We start from the raw sequence: 17,184 nt of genomic DNA, 5'->3' as shown, positions 1-17,184 counted from the left end.
ACTGTGTGGTCACAGGATCTCTGGTGATTCAAGCACACGTTCATGTTTGAGAAGCAATGCCCTAAAGCATGGCTGCCTCTTCCTTAGGCAACACAGTTCTATTTAGGCTGCTTTTTCTCAGTTCACTGTTCTTTTGTTCTTCTCTGTCAGCCCAATCTGTACTGCAAGCGCTGCAGTGGTTGATCAGCAACTGTTGACTGAGGACTTGCATGTGTCCATGCTCAACTCCTAGTCATTCATGTTCCATTCCCAGAGCTTGCCACTCCCTATACCCCAAAGCACCCAGTTTCCAGGTTCCTCTTCCTTTCTTTCTTTCTTTCTTTCTTTCTTTTTTTTTTTATTGGTTGTGGGGTTTGAACTCTGGGCCTGGACGCTGTCCCTCAGCTCTTCAGCTCAAAGCTAGTGCTCTACAACTTGGGCCACAGCACCACTTCTGTTTTTTGTTTTTTGTTTTTTTTTCTGTTGGTGGTTACTTGGAGATTAGGGTCTCACGGATTTTCCTGCCCAGGCTGGCTTTGAACCTCGATCCTCAGATCTTAGCCTCCTGAGTAGCTAGGATTACAGGCGTGAGCTGCCCGGCTGGTTCCTCTTTTCATTGATTCATTTTATCTACTGATGACACCTCTCTTTTGCTCCTATATTTACCTGCCAGCAACTTATTCAACTTTGCTCAGGACTTAGCTCCTCTTCCTCATTCCACCTTAGTATACTGCTCCCTAATACAGTGTATGTGTGTGTGTGTGTGTGTGTGTGTGTGAGAGAGAGAGAGAGAGAGAGAGAGAGAGAGAGAGAGAGAAAGAGAGAGAGAGAGATCTCCAGACTGTGCAGTGTTGCAAGCCAAATAGTTCTTATTCAATTTGTGTGTAGTTTATATGTACATAATATTTGTTTGTTGCCATTGAACTGGGTTTTATTCCCTCATTTTATTCCCTCATAAAACTATGGCCAGAGTTAGAGTGCAAGTCTACCTGAATCCTATTTCCTGGTTCCTAAGAAAAATAAATCCCAGGCCCAGTGGCCTGAAAGTCTGACAGCACATGCCCTGCCAGGGGGCTGCAAGTATCTACTCTTCTGCTCTTCCCCCTACTAACTGGGTGGAAGAGAGAGACTTTGGATGAGCATCCACGAGTCTCTCAGCCTGTGTTTACACCACCATCTCCAGGTCCACATATAATATCTAACAATGAGCCAAATGAAACTCCAGGGCACTCGGAACCTTCCTTGCTTCTTTCACAATGGGAATCTCTTCTATGTTTTAGATCTTCCTCTCACCCTCCAACACTTGATGCTTACACTATGCCCCATATCCTCCAGCCAGTCTGTGAAGTGGAAGAGCTTCTCCTGCTTGCCTTCTTTTGGCTTGAGTATGAAAAGATTTTTGAAGCTTGTAAAGACTTGTAGTTCCTGGGAAGGAAGAAAGAAAGGACACCAAGTGCATTTTATAAAAGTTGACTGGGGATCCAACTATCTATGACTGCCGAGGCTGAGTGGCCACGTGGGTATTCTCAAATGGGAATCTGGAGGATGCCAAAGTTCACAAATTCTCGTGCCTGGGCATACACAGCACAAGTTGCTCTCAGCCTTCCACCAGGAAACTTGGCCTAAGACATCCCAAGGCCTGTTGATCCATCTTTGTGTTTGGTCTGCTTTGTTCAGTCTAGCTGAGTCCTCACTCAGAATCTAGTAAAGGATTTTCTCTGTTAATAATAAGAAATTGGATGCCAAGTGCGGGTGGCTCACATCTGTAATACTAGCTACTCAGGAGGCTGAGATCTGAGGATCACAGTTCAAAGCCAGCCTGGTCAGGAAAGTCTGTGAGACTCTTACCTCCAATTAACCACCACAAATCTTGAAGTAGAGCTGTGGCTCAAATGGTAGAGTGCTAGCCTTGAGCGAAAACTCAGGGACAGCACCTGAGTTCAAGTTCAGGATGTGCACAGATGATGATGATGATAATGATGATGATGATGATGATGATGATGATGATGATGATGATGATGATGATGATGATGATAAGGAATCGGTTCATTCATCTTCACAAAAAAGCCAGAGGAAGGATTATTCATAAGGCTCCAATCCCTGCCCTGAATTTCAAAGAACTGGTTACATAAATAAAATTATCATGCCAACAAAGGGTGGTGGAGATTGAATGAACCTCTGTGAGTAGCAGGATGGATGTGTTTTGAAAGTGCTCCACACTGGTCTCTGCACAACTTGGAACACAAACCGGTCATGGCTCTCAGGGAGCTGGTGTTCTCTGTCAAGGGTGAGCTGGAGCAGGCTGACCCTGGAACGGGCAGTCATAGCTGAGTGCATCAGCTTACGTGGGAAGTCCAGCTGTCTCAGTGGGGCCCAGGAGACAGACTGACGAGAGAATTCCTGTGTTTGGGATCAGGCTTGAAAAGTCTCCTGTTTGTAACACTCAACTCACACAAGAGCAGAAAGAATTTCCAGCTGTTGTCAGAGTGCAGAGAGCCCTCTTAATTCTCTTCAGGGCTTATTTTCTGCTGTGGGCATTTGTGCCCCTCCTCTTGGGCTGGCTACCACATAGAACACCTGGTCCCAGAGGCTAGCTCTGGAACTATATGACCCCTTGCAGCCAAGGAGCAATATTGTGTGGTTCCATGTATATGAGGTCCTAGAGAGAGGAAGTAAAATAGTAGTTATCTGGGGCTGGGATGGGGAGAAGAGAATGAGGAATTAGGGGCTCAGCATTTCAGTGTTGTAAGATGAAAAGTTCCTGAAGATGATTGGTGGTATACTTGCAGATCACTGTACTCAATGCCATTGAAGTAGACATTGAACACTTGTTGAAATGAGCAATTTTATGGCATGTATACTTTATCATAACAGCAGGAAAGGAGAGAGGGAAGGAAGAAGAAAGGAAAGGAAGGAGGGAAGGAAGAGAAAGGGAGAAGGAAGGAAAAGGAAGGAGGGAGGGAAGAGGAAAGAGGGAGGGAAGAGGAAGGAGGGAGGAAGAGAAAGAGGGAAGAAGAGAAGGAGAGAGGAAGAGAAGGAAGGAAAGAAAGAAGAGGGGTAGGCAGACAACTGGAACTGTGTCTTGGTCACCCATCAATAAAGTTTCAGTACCTTTATTATCTTTCTTCATAGGACAGAGAAGGTGAGGAGGTAGGCAGTTCTGGATGGGTTGTAAGTGATTGGGAGAATGAATGATCCAAGACGACAGAGACAACAGTTCATAAGTGATTCTCTCTAGAAGAATGGTTGGACTTGGAGAATGAAGAATAGATATGGGGTTATGACATCTTCAGTCTTCCTTCCAGAGGTATAAACTGATGGAAATCTCAGGGATTAAGCTGAAGGCAATTGTTTTTCCTCTTTGGTGGATCTGGTCTTAACAAAGATAAGGGAATATCAGTAAAGCCTCTTCCAAAATCTGCTGATCTCCAAAGACCTTATCTTAGAATAATCAGCATACCAGCATATAATGTTTCAGACCAAAATCCCTGGGCTTCTAAAGTATAACCACAAGCTTGAGCAACCATTACCACTATCTAATTTAGAATGCTTTAATCATTCCTGAAAGAAACCCCATACTCATTACCAGTCACTCACCATTTCTCCCTCCCTTTTCTGCTAGCAACAATTACTCTATTATTTACCTGTATGGATTTGTTTAGCCTGACATTTTACCCAAATGGAATTATACAGTATGTAACATATCTTGTGTTTGAATTCTTTCAATCAGCGTCCTGTCTTCAGAGTTCACCTTGGTCCTAGCATGTATCAGAATTTCATTGCATTTAATGGCTGAATAAGATTCTGTGGTATGGATATATCCACTTATTGTAGATACATATTTGGGTTGCTTCCACTTTGTGATTAATAGTAATTGGGTACTAATTCTCTTATACAGCGTGTGTGGACATATGTTTTTCAGTAACTTGTGGGTATATATCTTAGGAATAGATTTTCCAGGTCATATGGTAACTTCTTGTTTGACTTTTTGAGGAACCATCAACATGTTTTTCAAAGTCATGTCATCATGTACATTCTAACCAGTGGTATATGATGGCTACAAATGTTCTGCATTCTCACACACTTGTTATTAGCACTGTTATCATTATTGCCATCCCACTGAGAGTGGGATCTCATTGTGATTTTGATGTGCATTCTACTAATAACTAAAAATGTTATGCATCTTTTCTCCAAATGCTTCAGAGAAATGTCTGTTTGAATCCTTTGCCAGTTTTTAAAATTAGATTGTCTGTGTTTCTGTTGTTACGTTGAAAGAGTTAGTTATATATTCTGGATACAGGTCATTTGCCATATATTTAATTTGCAAATATTTGTGCATCCTATGAACATTTCACATATTTGATAGTGTCATTTGATGCAAATATTGTTACTTTTGACAAAGCCCACTTTGTTTCCTATGTTATAGCTAAGAAACCATTGCCTCATCTAAAGTTATGAAGATTTGCATCTGTTTCTTCTGATAGTTTTATATTTTTAAGTGTTAAGTTTGTGCCTTTGATCCAGTTTAAGTTAATTTTTATGTGGTGTGAAATAGAGGTGCAACTTAATTCTTTTATAGATGGATATCTGTCTCAACACCATTTGTTGAAAAGACTATTTGATCTCTCTTGAATTGCATTGATAACCAGGTCAAAATGAGTTGATTTTCTTTTCTAAAATGGGAGCCTTTAAACTTGTAAAATTCTATCCAAATGCAAGTGAAAGAAGCAAGACACAAAAGCCACATAGTATAAACTTCCATTTATTTTAGACATCAGATGTAGATCCATGATTTCTGAGGATAAAGAGAAGTAGTGCTGACTGTTTGTTAGGTATGGGTTTTCTGTAGAAGTGATAGAAATGTTCTGGAAGGGAATACATATATAGCAATGTCTTCAATTTCATTCCGTTTGAAATGATTTTAAATTATCCTCATTTTTTCTTCTTTGAGAAGCAAAGAAGACTCACTTGCCTACTAGCCTAGACAGTAGCTGGCAAACATAGTGCAGGGAGCAGATCTCAACTTCCTTAGTAGCTAGGATTACACAGTAAGCCACTGGCATCCAGCAAGTGCTTTATGGTATAGCCTTTTAAATTATTTTGCTTGTAAATGATTTGGATTTTTTTGTTTTAAAAAGAGTTTCATTAATTAAAGGTATGTGTAACATATACATTACATTTTTTTATTTAAAGGTATGTGTAACATATACATTCCATTTTTTTATTTGTCTAATATGTTCTTTATCACTTTTTTCATCTTTTCCTATCTTCTTTTGGATAGAAGTTTCTTTTTCTTATTTCATTTTTTTTCTTTTTCTTATTTCATTTTGTTTAGAGCATAGACTTTCATGTTTACATGACCCTCAAGTTTACCATTTCTAGAACTTTTAAAAATATTTTATGTAGGTCCAAGCATTATTTTTCTACTGCTTAACAAACTTCCTTTAATACTTTTTGTAATTCAGATTTGTTGGTTGTGAACTCCAGAATTTTGTCTCAGAAAGTCTTTATTAGGCCTCCACTTTACTGGGGTATTTTCACTGGCTACAGACGTCTAGATATGTATGTATGTATGTGTGTGTGTGTGTGTGTATGTATGTATGCATGTATGTATGTATGTATGTATTTGCTATACCAGGATTGATTCAGGGCCTTCCTCACACTTGATAAGATGGTGCTCTGTCATTTGAGCCCACCTCCAGCTCTGTTTTACATTGGTTATTTTCAAGGTATAGTTTTGTTTATACCTAGACTGGTCTGGGTTGAGATCCTCCTACTTGTACTTCGTGCTATAGCTGGGATAACAGAGGCATGCATGGCACCCAGACACTGGGCTCTCCCTATAGGTGACACATGTCACCATACCCAGCCATTGGTTGAGGTGTAGTCTTAAAGAAATTTTTTTGTTAGTATAAAAGTGTTGTGCAGAAGGGTTACAGTTATATAAGGTAGGGGCTGGGAAGGTAGCTCAGTGGTAGAGTGCTTGCCTTGCATGCATGAGGCACTGGGTTCAATTCCTCAGCACCACATAAACAGAAAAAGCCAAAAGTGGCACTATTGCTCAAGCGGTAGAATGCTAGCCTTGAGCTGAAGAGCTAAGGGACAGCGCCCAGGCCCAGAGTTCAGGCCCCATGACAAAAGAAGAAGAAGAAGGAGGAGAAGGAGGAGGAGGAGGAGGAGGAGGAGGAGGAGGAGGAGGAGGAGGAGGAGGAGGAGGAGGAGGAGGAGGAGGAGGAGGAGGAGGAGGAGGAGGAGGAGGAGGAGAAGGAGAAGAAAGAAGAAAGAAGAAAGAAAAAAGAAGAAGAAGGTGGTAAAGAGTACATTTGGACAATGTCACCCCTTCCCTTGCTCTCTCTTGGTTTTTCCTTCCTGTCCTCTCTTACAAGTTGTATAATTCATTTTCAACATAGTGTCTAGTGAGTACTACTGCTGCATTTGTTCACCTTTTTTTGCCTGGGGTGGCCTCTAATCACAATCTCCGGATCTCTGCCTCTAAAGTAGCTAGGATTACAGGCTTGAACCAAACTATCAGGCTTGTGTGTGTGTGTGTGTGTGTGTGTGTGTGTGTGTGTGTGTGTGTGTGTGTGTGTGTGTGTGTGTGTGTGTGTGTGTGTGTGTGTGTGTGTGTGTGTGTGTTGAATATATCATTCCATTGTCTTGTGGTTTGCATAGTTTTGATCAGAAGTCTGCAATATTTCTTATTCTTGTATAAATTGTACATTCTGTCTTGTCCTTGGGCTGTTTTTCAGATTTTCCCTTTTTTGCTAGGCTGGTTTTTTGTAATTTTGCTATAATGAATCATATTAGGATATTGTTTAAGTCTTTGTAATTCTTAGGTTATGTATAGTTTAAAAATCAAATTTGTGATAATTTTGCCAATCGTTTTGTCAAGTATCTGTTCACCCTGTCTTCTCTCTCAATTATACTTGTTGAAATTGGTTACTTAACATTGACAAATGGGTTACTGGAGCCCTGTTACATTCATTTCTCTTCTTTTCTTTTCTATTTTCCAGTTGAAGGGAATTGAATTCACTCAGCTTGCTTATTCATGCCTGGCACTCTACTACTTGAGCCAGCCTTATAGTCCAGCTTTTTGTTGATTAGTTTGAGATGGAGTCTCATGGGCTTTTCTCTATGGGCTGGCTTCAAACCAAGATCCTCCAAATCTCAACCTCCTGAGAATCCAGGATAACAAGCATGACCAACCAATGCCTGACTTATGTTTTTTAAGTCTTTCTAGTCTGTGCTTCACTTTGGATTTTAACTCTTTCTAGTCTATGTTTCACTTTGGATATTTTTTTCACTTATTTTTATTCTGCGGTGTCCAGTTTACTTTTAATTTCATTACTGACTCTTTAGATATATGTTTCATCAATAGAAGTAATATTTGGTTCTTGTTTTTTAATCTTTCCTAAAGCCATGCATGTTTTTATTCAAATATTTAAACACATCTATACACTTATAATAGCTATTTTAGTGTGTCTGTTACTCATTTAATCAATTATCGTATTAAAATATATTTCTAATTAATGTTTCCCTTGATATAGGTTACATTCTCTCTTTACCATTTTGATTGGATGATGGATATTTTAAAGGTTCCATTGTTGAGTGTGTAAATGTGTGTCTGTATTATTTGTATCTTCCTAAGAGAACATGATGTTTTTATTGAATAGGTCACTCCTGGTTCTCCTACCCACGCTGGTACGACAGGCACTTATCTAGTTTGTTTATTAATATGGGGGCTAATCTCTATCTCCAGAGTAGGTACGATTACAGATATGTACCACCACTCCCAGCCCTAGAGGTTCATTTTAAGACTTTTAGAGTGGGTTTTCTTTTTGGCTAGGAATAGTTTATTCCTACTATTTGAACATAACCTTTATTAGGCCTTTATAAAATGGAACTGGTTGATATTTGTACATCTCCTATGTGAACTGTCTGAATCATCCTGTTTGTAGTTCCTAGTCAGTCAGTATAAAGGAGAAAATACTAGAACTTGAGCTCGGGACCTCAAGCTCTTGCTCAGCTTTTTTTTTATTTTTTTGCCCACAGTAGGCATTCTATTACTTGAGTGAGGCCTCCACTTCCTCCCTTTATATGTCTATTTGGACCTGAGTCTTGAGGATTTGTCTGCCTAGGCTAGCTCTGAACCTTAATTTTAAATCTCAGACTCCTAAGAAGCTAGGATTATAAACATAAGCCACCAGCACCCCCTGGTCATTCTTTATCCAGCCTCATGCAGCTATTCTCTGTAAGTACACCTACTTAATAGTAAGCAAACACTCAGTGGAGAAGTTGTAAAGATTTCTTGAGGTTTTTCCACACAGCCCCTTCTTTTGTAGAACTCTGGCCCCCAACTTTTCCATCTAAAGTTTCTTTGACCTTTATTTCTGTCTTTTAAAATCATCATGAACATCAGGTTGTGCTTGCTATTCCTTTTCACTTCTTTAATGTAAAAAATGTGTTCCCATTCTAGAATGGGTGATCAGAGGACTCACCTCATTTATCTGCTTTATTTCTGGGATTTCAGTCCTATTGTGCAATAGCTGAAGCCATCAGTACATTATGTGATGCAGTTTTGTTTACAGTGGGAGAGCAAATCTGGGTCTTGTTGCTTTGTCATAGTCAGAAGCAGAAATTTTACAGGTTTTTTTTTTGTTGTTTGTGGATTGGTTGGTTTAGTTTGGTTGGCTTTTTTTGTTTGTTTGTTTTGTTTTGTTTTTGTGGTACTGGGGATTGAACCCAGAAAGAACTACTGTTAATAAAGAGATGATAAGAGACAAGATAATCTAAAGAACTAGACCCTGATGACCTGACTAGAGTCCTAGGGTTAGGGTAGTAGCAGAAAAGGGAGCAACTGCAAGTCATGCAAGAGCAGATATAACAATGAAGAAGATAGCAGAAAATTACAGGTTACTAAACAAATCTGACCTGTGTTTCCAGGTAACTGTGTTTCCACCTCCACTCACCCTTGCTCTGTCCTATACCCTAGGGGACTGACCTGCTGGTACTGTACCAATTGGCCATCTTTGACCTTTTTTTCCTTCCTCTGCTCAAGCAAAGGGAGGTACAAACAGGAAATTGGAAGGAAGAGAATTGTTTATTTGCCTTGCTCCTTTCCTGCCAAGTCACTGTAGATTAGTTTTGCCCTAGTACCAAAGGCCACACTATTCCATCAGATCTCTTCTAAGAGGTACCGTCTTTGGATTCTAGTAACTATTCCTTCCTCTTAAGATTTCAGATTTGGGGATAACAATATTATTAAACCAAAATTATTATACCTTTGTTTATTAGTTCCCCTAAGCTCAGCCTACAGTTTAAGAAATAGTTCTTTTTATTAAATTCTCCTATCTTTTCCCCCCAATAGAATCTTGACTGAGACTATAAGATTGTCAAGGCTGTCTCTAAATGTGAATTATCTACTGCCCTCTAAGGTATGACCTTTAGCAGATCACTTTACTAACTTTAGTTCAGTCTTCCTTTGGCCTAATATGGCTACTTCAGTTCTTATAAATCAGAAACTCCAGCTCCAGAGGTTATCCTGTAACGGCAGATTTGGGGAAATCTCCCCTCCCAGTTTTTCAGTCCTCTCCTTCCAAATTAGCTGCTGTTTCAGATGCTGTTTCTGTTGCTCCTTCCAGATCTTAACAACAGAAACAACCTAGTAAGAGCTGAGAGAGCAGATGAAAAATCACTCACATGGAGTAACCTTCACTTGTGGATCATGGTCAAGGTCCAAGTGCACATAAAAAACTCAACTTCTATTACTGACTTATAGGGCTCAACACATGAGGAACTCTTTTTCTCTCTCAACAGAGCTCCTTTGAGAAGATCTGTGGATCTATTGTTTTCTTTAAAAGTTAGTTGTTTTTGAGACAGGATCTTACGATGTTACCCAGTCTGGTTTCAAACTCCTGGGCTCAAGGGATCCTCCTGCCTCAACTTCCTGAGTAGCTGAGACTATAGTATAGGCACAACACTTAATATTACTCTTTTATGCTTGGTCATTATTATTATTTTTTAATTAAGAAGACAGGTCAATAACATGCGTAAATGTATAGCTTTAAATAATTTAAGGGGGAAAGTCATGGGTTCTAAAAGATTGGTCTTTTTTTAAAGGGTAGTCCTGAAGCCAAGGAGGCAATTTAGCTAGTACTGGATACCACCGTCTCCCTCAGGGTGAAGCAGATTTAGAAATGGAAGCCAATAGGAGGATGAAAGGAATCCAAGAAAGGGGGAGCCAAAGAGTTAGGGAGTCAACCCAAAAAGACATTAGGTCATGAGGAAGATCACAAAAGCCAACATAGAAGCTGAGCTCTGATGGTGCACGCCTATAATCCTAGCAACTCAAGAAGCAAAAATCTGAGGATTGCCATTGGAAGTCAGTCAGGGAAGAAAATACTCTTATCTTCAATTAACTATCAAAAAAACCTGAAGTGGAGCTACAGCTCCAGTAGTAGAGCACTAGCCTTGAGCAATAAAGCTAAGGGACAGCACTCAGGTCCTGAGTTCAAGTTCCAGTACCAGCATACACACACACACACACACACACACACACACACACACACACACACACACACACACACACACACACACACACACACACACACAGCCAACACAGAAGTTCTCCAGCCAGCAGGCCCAGACTCTGTCCTAAGAACAGGAAACAGTCTCATACCCTTCTGTGAAAACCTACTACACTATTCAATAAACTCCGGGGAGGTTATTTCTACTTCTATCATATTGTTTTTGTGTCCTCTGATCCAAGGAGAACTGCCAGCTGCTTGGAGGCTTCTACTATGGCAAGCTGTACGTGTCCCAAGCTGCAGTTTTTTCTAAGGTTTCACTTGATCCTTGCCTCAAATACAATGCACCTTTCCTTCATTCACTGTGGGTCTCAGGGCCAAAGCCTCCACACCTGAGTCAGGCCCTCTCTCTCCTCTCCCTTCAGGTTTCCTTCCAAAGTTTTGAGTAAGGTTGATACTTCTTTGGAAATCAGACCTCCTAACCTCATTCTGGCATAGGCCTGAATATGACATTGCATCTTTTTTAGGTTAAAGGCCAATGTTTATCTGCTATATATTGACATTAAAGGCACCCCAGTCTTACCTGAGAACACACCCACAAAGGCAGTTGCACTGGATCTACTCAAGAGTTCAGAGATTCCCCAGTGAGTCAACAGGCCTCTGAGGGAGTAAGGATCCAAGTATGTCACCCCTTTGCTCCAGCGTCTACTTGACCCTCTTCTGACCTGTCTTGCCATAGGCAGCTGTTGTAATATGACTCACCGTGTCCCTCTGTACAGCTCTGATTTCTGATGAAGTCCTTTCATGAGAGACTCTTGCTTACTTCTGGTTCAAAGTGTGCAGGGTGTAGCCCTTTGACCCTTAACCCTTGACCCTGACTCCAATGAACTATTCCCTCTGAGCCTTTCCAGGGGAAAAGCCTGTATTTAACATTTTTCACTGAAGGGCTGGAAAGAGACAATCCACCCAATGCCTCGCCATTGTGAGAGTAATCAATAGTCTAAATCCCTAAATAAGAGTGACTGAAAGCTTTACAGCCCCTCAACTCATCTTTGTTTTTTAACCAAATCTAAAGCTTATTTCTTCTGCCTCTGCTAGCTATGTTTCAGTCCCTCACTTGTCTGTCCTCAGCCTGAATATACCTGGTCCAGGACGGGATCTGTAGAAAACACATAGTGTCTGACAGATGAACTGTGGCAGCTCTGGAGCTTCTTAAAGGACCTGAAGGTGGAGACCTGGGCATCCAGGGGCTCAGGGACTTTTCTTCAAGCTGTTCACTATGTGAATACTCTAATGTTCACTTTGATTGCAGGTTTATATAGGATAACTTCAGGAGATTGGAGCAAAGAAAGGAGGAGGAAGGACCTCCTATGCTGCTCCTTGGCACTAACTTTAAAGTTGTCAAACCCTGATTAAATTGATTGGATAACCACCCCCCCTTCATTCACTTTGCCCAGCACCTGGGAACTCTATCCCACTGTTCTTTGTCTCATTCATTTATTCACCTAGCTATCCATCCACTCATCTGTCCATCTATCCACCTATCCACCCATCCCTGTATCCATGATGGCAGCTTCATATCACTGGAAAGCCATAGCCCCTTGCCAGAAAGAATCCCACTGTTTTCATGTGGGGCTGCAGGCTAATGCAACTTTGGCTTCATATCCCAAGTGATGCTCACGTGTGTCTATCTTTCTTCTCTCTCCACCCTTTCTGTGCCTTTCTCTTCTACTCTCCACTTCCTTTTCACTTCTTTTAACTCCTTTCCCTTTTCTCCCTGTACTCCCATGCTTTAGACCTGCCCAAGGCAGCTACCAGGGATAATTTGTAGCCAGGCAGAGCTAAAAAGGCCCATTGAACTCAATCCTAGAATTGCGGACAGTTCCCCACTTCATGAAAGCCTCATCACTTTCGCCATCTCCAGTTTGCCTGGGAGGAGCTAAGTTACCTTATTCTTACTGGCCACTAGAATCTTGGCCACAGCTTCAGTGGGACTGCCACAGGGAATCAAGCTTCCAGGCTGGGGCTCTGAACTGGTGGTAGTTCATTCCACAAGAGAAAAAGCTAAGTTTCCAAGGCAGAAAAGGTAACCTTCCCTCTTGTTGCTATTAGAAACAGAACAACAAGAGTTAGTGGCCCTAACCAACAGCTTTTATGCTTCATAAAACAATGCTGTCAGCAACCAGGGCCCAGCTAATCTCCTTCCCAGCAGTGATATGGGTCTAAGCATGGTGACAATGAGCGTAACCGGAGCCAAAGCTCTAGGGTGCAGGAGGTAAGCCAAACAAACACTGTACAGCTCCTCTTTCATGTATCACCTCCTGCCTCTGGCAGACCCATCAGTGGATAGGTGGTTTGGGTGAAGGATGGGCTCGTATCAGGCCCCAGAGTGCTTCCTGCTCCTATCTTTATTTCTTTCATAATGAAGGCTTGGGCCAAGAATGTCTGGGCAGGTATGCCTTAACCTGATTATTCCTGTACTCCAGTAACCCTTTGCCTATGCCTGCCTCCTGGCTGACTGAGCATCACTAGCCCTCTAGTCCTGTTGCTTTTAGGAGCAGAAGAATCCTTAATTGACATACAGTTCTCCACAGGGACTTCTTATTCTAAATCCAGAGCATCACCTGAGGCCATCCATTCTGACTCTCAGTATACTTGAGCAACAAACTAGGTAAGCCAAACCATATCATTCAGCACCACATTGTGCCAGGATGGATGCCAACTCATCGCAATTACCACAGAGAAGATTCCTCTGCATGAGTTCAATAAAGCAGGGCAGACAAAGTGAATCAAGCTCTTAAGTGGATGCTGTTTCCCAAAAGGGGCACACCAGGGGGACCCTAAGTTTATAAATGGAGGTCAAAGAATGAGGTGGCCAGGAAAGTAGGTGTGAGTGGATGCTAGTGGGATGAAGAAATGAATATCTCTATAGCCCTTGATTATTTACTGAGCCTATTAATATATCCCTTTAGAAAATATCTAATCACCCTCAATACCATAATTCCTCCTTAGGTCTAGCTATGATGTGTCGTGTGTTGTTCTTTTGGTTTGGAAGTGCATACACTGGGGAAAGTGATACCCCTGAGATTCCGCAAAGAGCCTTTCAGACTTGCCCTGCCCCCTACCAGATCACACCATGAAGAACTCTGTAAATGGATTCATCAAAGCAGGGAAAGCAAGCCTCCTGACAGGTGATTGGATTTACATCTGAAAGCAGAGATGGGTTCAAACTCTCTATGCCCAGATGTCCTAACCACAAGCCAAAGTTTCAGAGAAGAGCAGCAGCATGCTTCCAGCCCCTTCTTCCTCAGAAAAGTGTGGCCATTCTTGGAAATTCCCTAAAAGCATCCAAGTGAACAAATCCAGAGCTGCCTAAACTTCAAAATCCTCTGTGTGTGTGTGTGTGTGTGTGTGTGTGTGTGTGTGTGTGTGTGTGTGTGTGTGTGTGTGCGTGTGTATGTATGTATGTTTGGCAATAATAGGATTTGATCTCATTTGCTAGACACTCCACCTAGGCTCTACTTGAGCCATGCCCCTTTTCTGTTTTTAGTTATCTTTCAGGAAAAGTCTTCCACTATTTGCTGGGAGCTGGTCTCAGATTGTGAACTTCCTACCCATGTCTCCTGCCTATCTGGCATTACAGGTATATACTCCCCTGCTTGGCAACCAAACCTAGTTCTCTGTCCCAAGATAAGAAGGGTCTCGTGTCAAATGCTCTAAACCTCTTCTAGCCCCCAAGACATCCCACACTAATATGACATTCTTGAACTTTTGACACTCCAAGAACTTTTTTCAAATGTATAACAACAAAGTCCTCTTCTTCCTCATTCTTCCACAAGCCCCTTCCCAAGAAAAGAAACAAGAGCTAGTAGCATTGCGTAGAGTCACACACCATGTGCAATTGTGCAGGCTGTCTACTTCACAAGGCTAAGTGGCAAGGAGGGCAAATGGAGGCTAAGTCCAGCTAGTACTTGGCTAGGCAAACTGTGTCCTACCATGGCTATTTCCACACAGAAGAAGAGGGACCTGCTACACATCTGAAACTAGATGCCATATGGACTAGTAGTGACCCTGGGTGGAGAGCCCAAAGAATTACATCCAGGGAAGAAAAGAGGCCAGTCATTCCCTAAACTTTCTAACCAGGTGTTGCTCAACAGATCAGATATGCTAATAAGGCACACTTCTTAGATGGTAATTGAATACAATGTATAAACCAGTCAGACCTGTAGAACTTTATGTTTTCCTTTTGGGTCCTGAGATTCGATGACAGTGCAAATCAAACTACTGCAATGTACTAAGGAAGGATCTGATGTCTTCTTTCTTCCTGCTAAACTACTTTAAGGAGAGTAAAGATTTATAATAGGCATGACCCATCTGTGTTGGAAACACTAGGAGTTTGGAATCTGGCCCAGACATGGTACCAGGGCTTCATTTGCCTTGAACCTGTTGGTCAGGAAGTAGACCTTTGAAAGAGGAGGTAAAAAGAACATTTTCTCAAAAAGAAAAATGACCCTCCCACCAAGGTCCAAGCATTCAGCAGAGAATACATTCCATACACAACAAGTAGGTCTGGGTGCTGGCACAACACCAGTGTCCTACTTAGGAAGGGATTGTGGTACATGCTGGATAGTAAGGTGATGGCAGTGGGCAATTGCTTTACTCCTGCAGGTGGCTTTACATTGCGGGGTATTTGCCAAAGGTAAGGAAGACCTTGGATAGGGCAGCTGCCTCCTCTCAGACTAATGTCCTTAGCCAACTATGCTATCTCCTCATCTGCTCAGTCTTCTTCAGGGTCAAAAAGGAGCTATGGCTCTGGGGAATGGAAGGGGGAGGGTGCAAGCTGAACTGTGAATCACAGCTGGAGTTTGAAGGAGACTCAAGGATGGAACTGAAATGCTTCCCCAGGTTCAGGGCCAACCTAACCTCAGTTCCCTAAGTCCCACATCTTCCCTGGCTCCTAGGCCAGGCAGTGCCTGTGAACAGTCCCTGGGAAGCCAGCCAAGCTCATCCCAAGTTCAAGTTGAAGAGCCAAGGCTCAGGAGCTGTGTGGAACTCTTGAGTAGATACAGGAGTAGTTCTCTGGGTGGGACACACAGGAGTGCCCAACTAGGCCAGGAACACTTGTGCTCTATGGGGCTTTCCAGAATAGATGCCCAGAGCAGCAGGGCCCCAGGCAATGTGGTTCCTAGGAAGACCCTCTTCTTTCCTCATTTGTTTTTGGGTTTTTTTTTCTAAGCAAAAGCTATTCCTGATAACTTAGTCAGGACCTTATAGAAAGTTTCACATTCAGAGCCCTCCCATTCCTGTGAGACATAGGATGACAGCAGTCAGTGGTACAGATGCCAGGTATGAACTAAGTGCTCACTGTGCAAGCAGGATCTCATGGGATCCTCATTAAGTCCTAGTGAAGTGCTATTACCATTCCTACTGTTACTGATGAGAAACTGGGGAACCAAATAGATTTAGTAACTGGTCCCAGGTCACACAGCCAACAGTGATGGAGCAAGGGCTTTGACTCCATACTACATGACTCTAGCATCCCATAGCATAGACAGTTTTAGGGTGTTTTGGTTTTTGTGATACTGGGATTTGAACTTAGGACCTCACACTTGCAGGTTATTTTGGAAATGGAGTCTATTTTCTGCTTAGACTGGTCTCAAGACGGCAATCCTCCAGATCTCAGCCTCCTTAGTTGCTCAGATTCCTGATGTGATTTCTAGGTCTTTAATGAAGCCTAAAGGTAAGATATAAGGAGGAGGAAAGACCACATTTCACCCTATACTTGTCATCAGATAAACTCTGCCTAGGTCTTCAGAGAGGAAAGAGGCTTTGTCCTTATGCTTAAAAAAGAATGTATTTCTCTTATTTCCACTGTTTCCTTACCTCATATCCCAAGATACATTCCCAGGACTGGAGATATATCTAGCCTAGTATTCATAAGTCCTGAGTTCAATCCCCAGTACCACCAAAAAACAAAACAAAAACAAAAACAAAAAAACAAAGCACATTCCTAGACTAGGTCCTAGGTCCAGAATTCTAGGGCCAGCATGTGGAAGAGAGTGGAAAAAAACCACTTACATCATCCTCACTGACCAGCCCACATTTAAGAATGAGTTTGCTACGTGCCTGACGCTGGGAAATTGTTTGTCTGCCCTTGTTACAGCGTGGCCTTTAAGGGACATGATCTGGTGCCAGTGACGTCCCAACAGCAGCTGTCCTGGAGACCTGGAGGTCAAGGATGGTAAGGGAGCTTCTTGCCAAGATGATCTCACATAAAAATCCCTTTGCTGGGGCTATAGCTCAGTGGGAGAGTGTATACTTAGCATGTACATGGCCCTAGGTTCAGATCCCAGACTAGGGGTGGGAAAAAAAAAACTTCATTTTCTTGTGACCACCTGGTAATTAAGTTATGAAGAAAAGAGAAAGATCTGCCATAAATTCCTCAGATGTGTGTACACAGGCCGTGGAGGAACGGCTAAGTACTGCCGTACCGGTCATGAGACATCCCTTTGATTGCTTCTACTCCCTAGAATTTACCTAGAGGCTCTGGAACTTCATTATGGAATCAGAGACTGCCTGTCACATCCATCTGGACAACTCTAGTACAATACTTTCAAACTTCAGTTGTCTTTCCCCAGCCCATGCCTGTCTCTCTTTCATTACATATTTGAGGTAATTT

At 42.1% G+C, this 17,184-nt stretch overlaps 1 pseudogene; it reads left to right on the top strand.

The window, feature by feature from the left end:
* Window positions 1–1,930: 1,930 nt before the first annotated feature.
* LOC138824183 (protein SGT1 homolog) overlaps window positions 1,931–17,184 on the top strand; it is a 100,360-nt pseudogene continuing 85,106 nt past the window's right edge.

This window comes from Dipodomys merriami, unplaced genomic scaffold (genome assembly GCF_024711535.1).
Source record: "Dipodomys merriami isolate MVZ:Mamm:240054 unplaced genomic scaffold, mDipMer1.0.p SCAF_1, whole genome shotgun sequence".
Classification (NCBI taxonomy): Eukaryota; Metazoa; Chordata; class Mammalia; order Rodentia; family Heteromyidae; genus Dipodomys; species Dipodomys merriami.
Note: the sequence above shows the minus strand (reverse complement) of the source record. Positions and strands in the feature narration are given on the sequence as shown.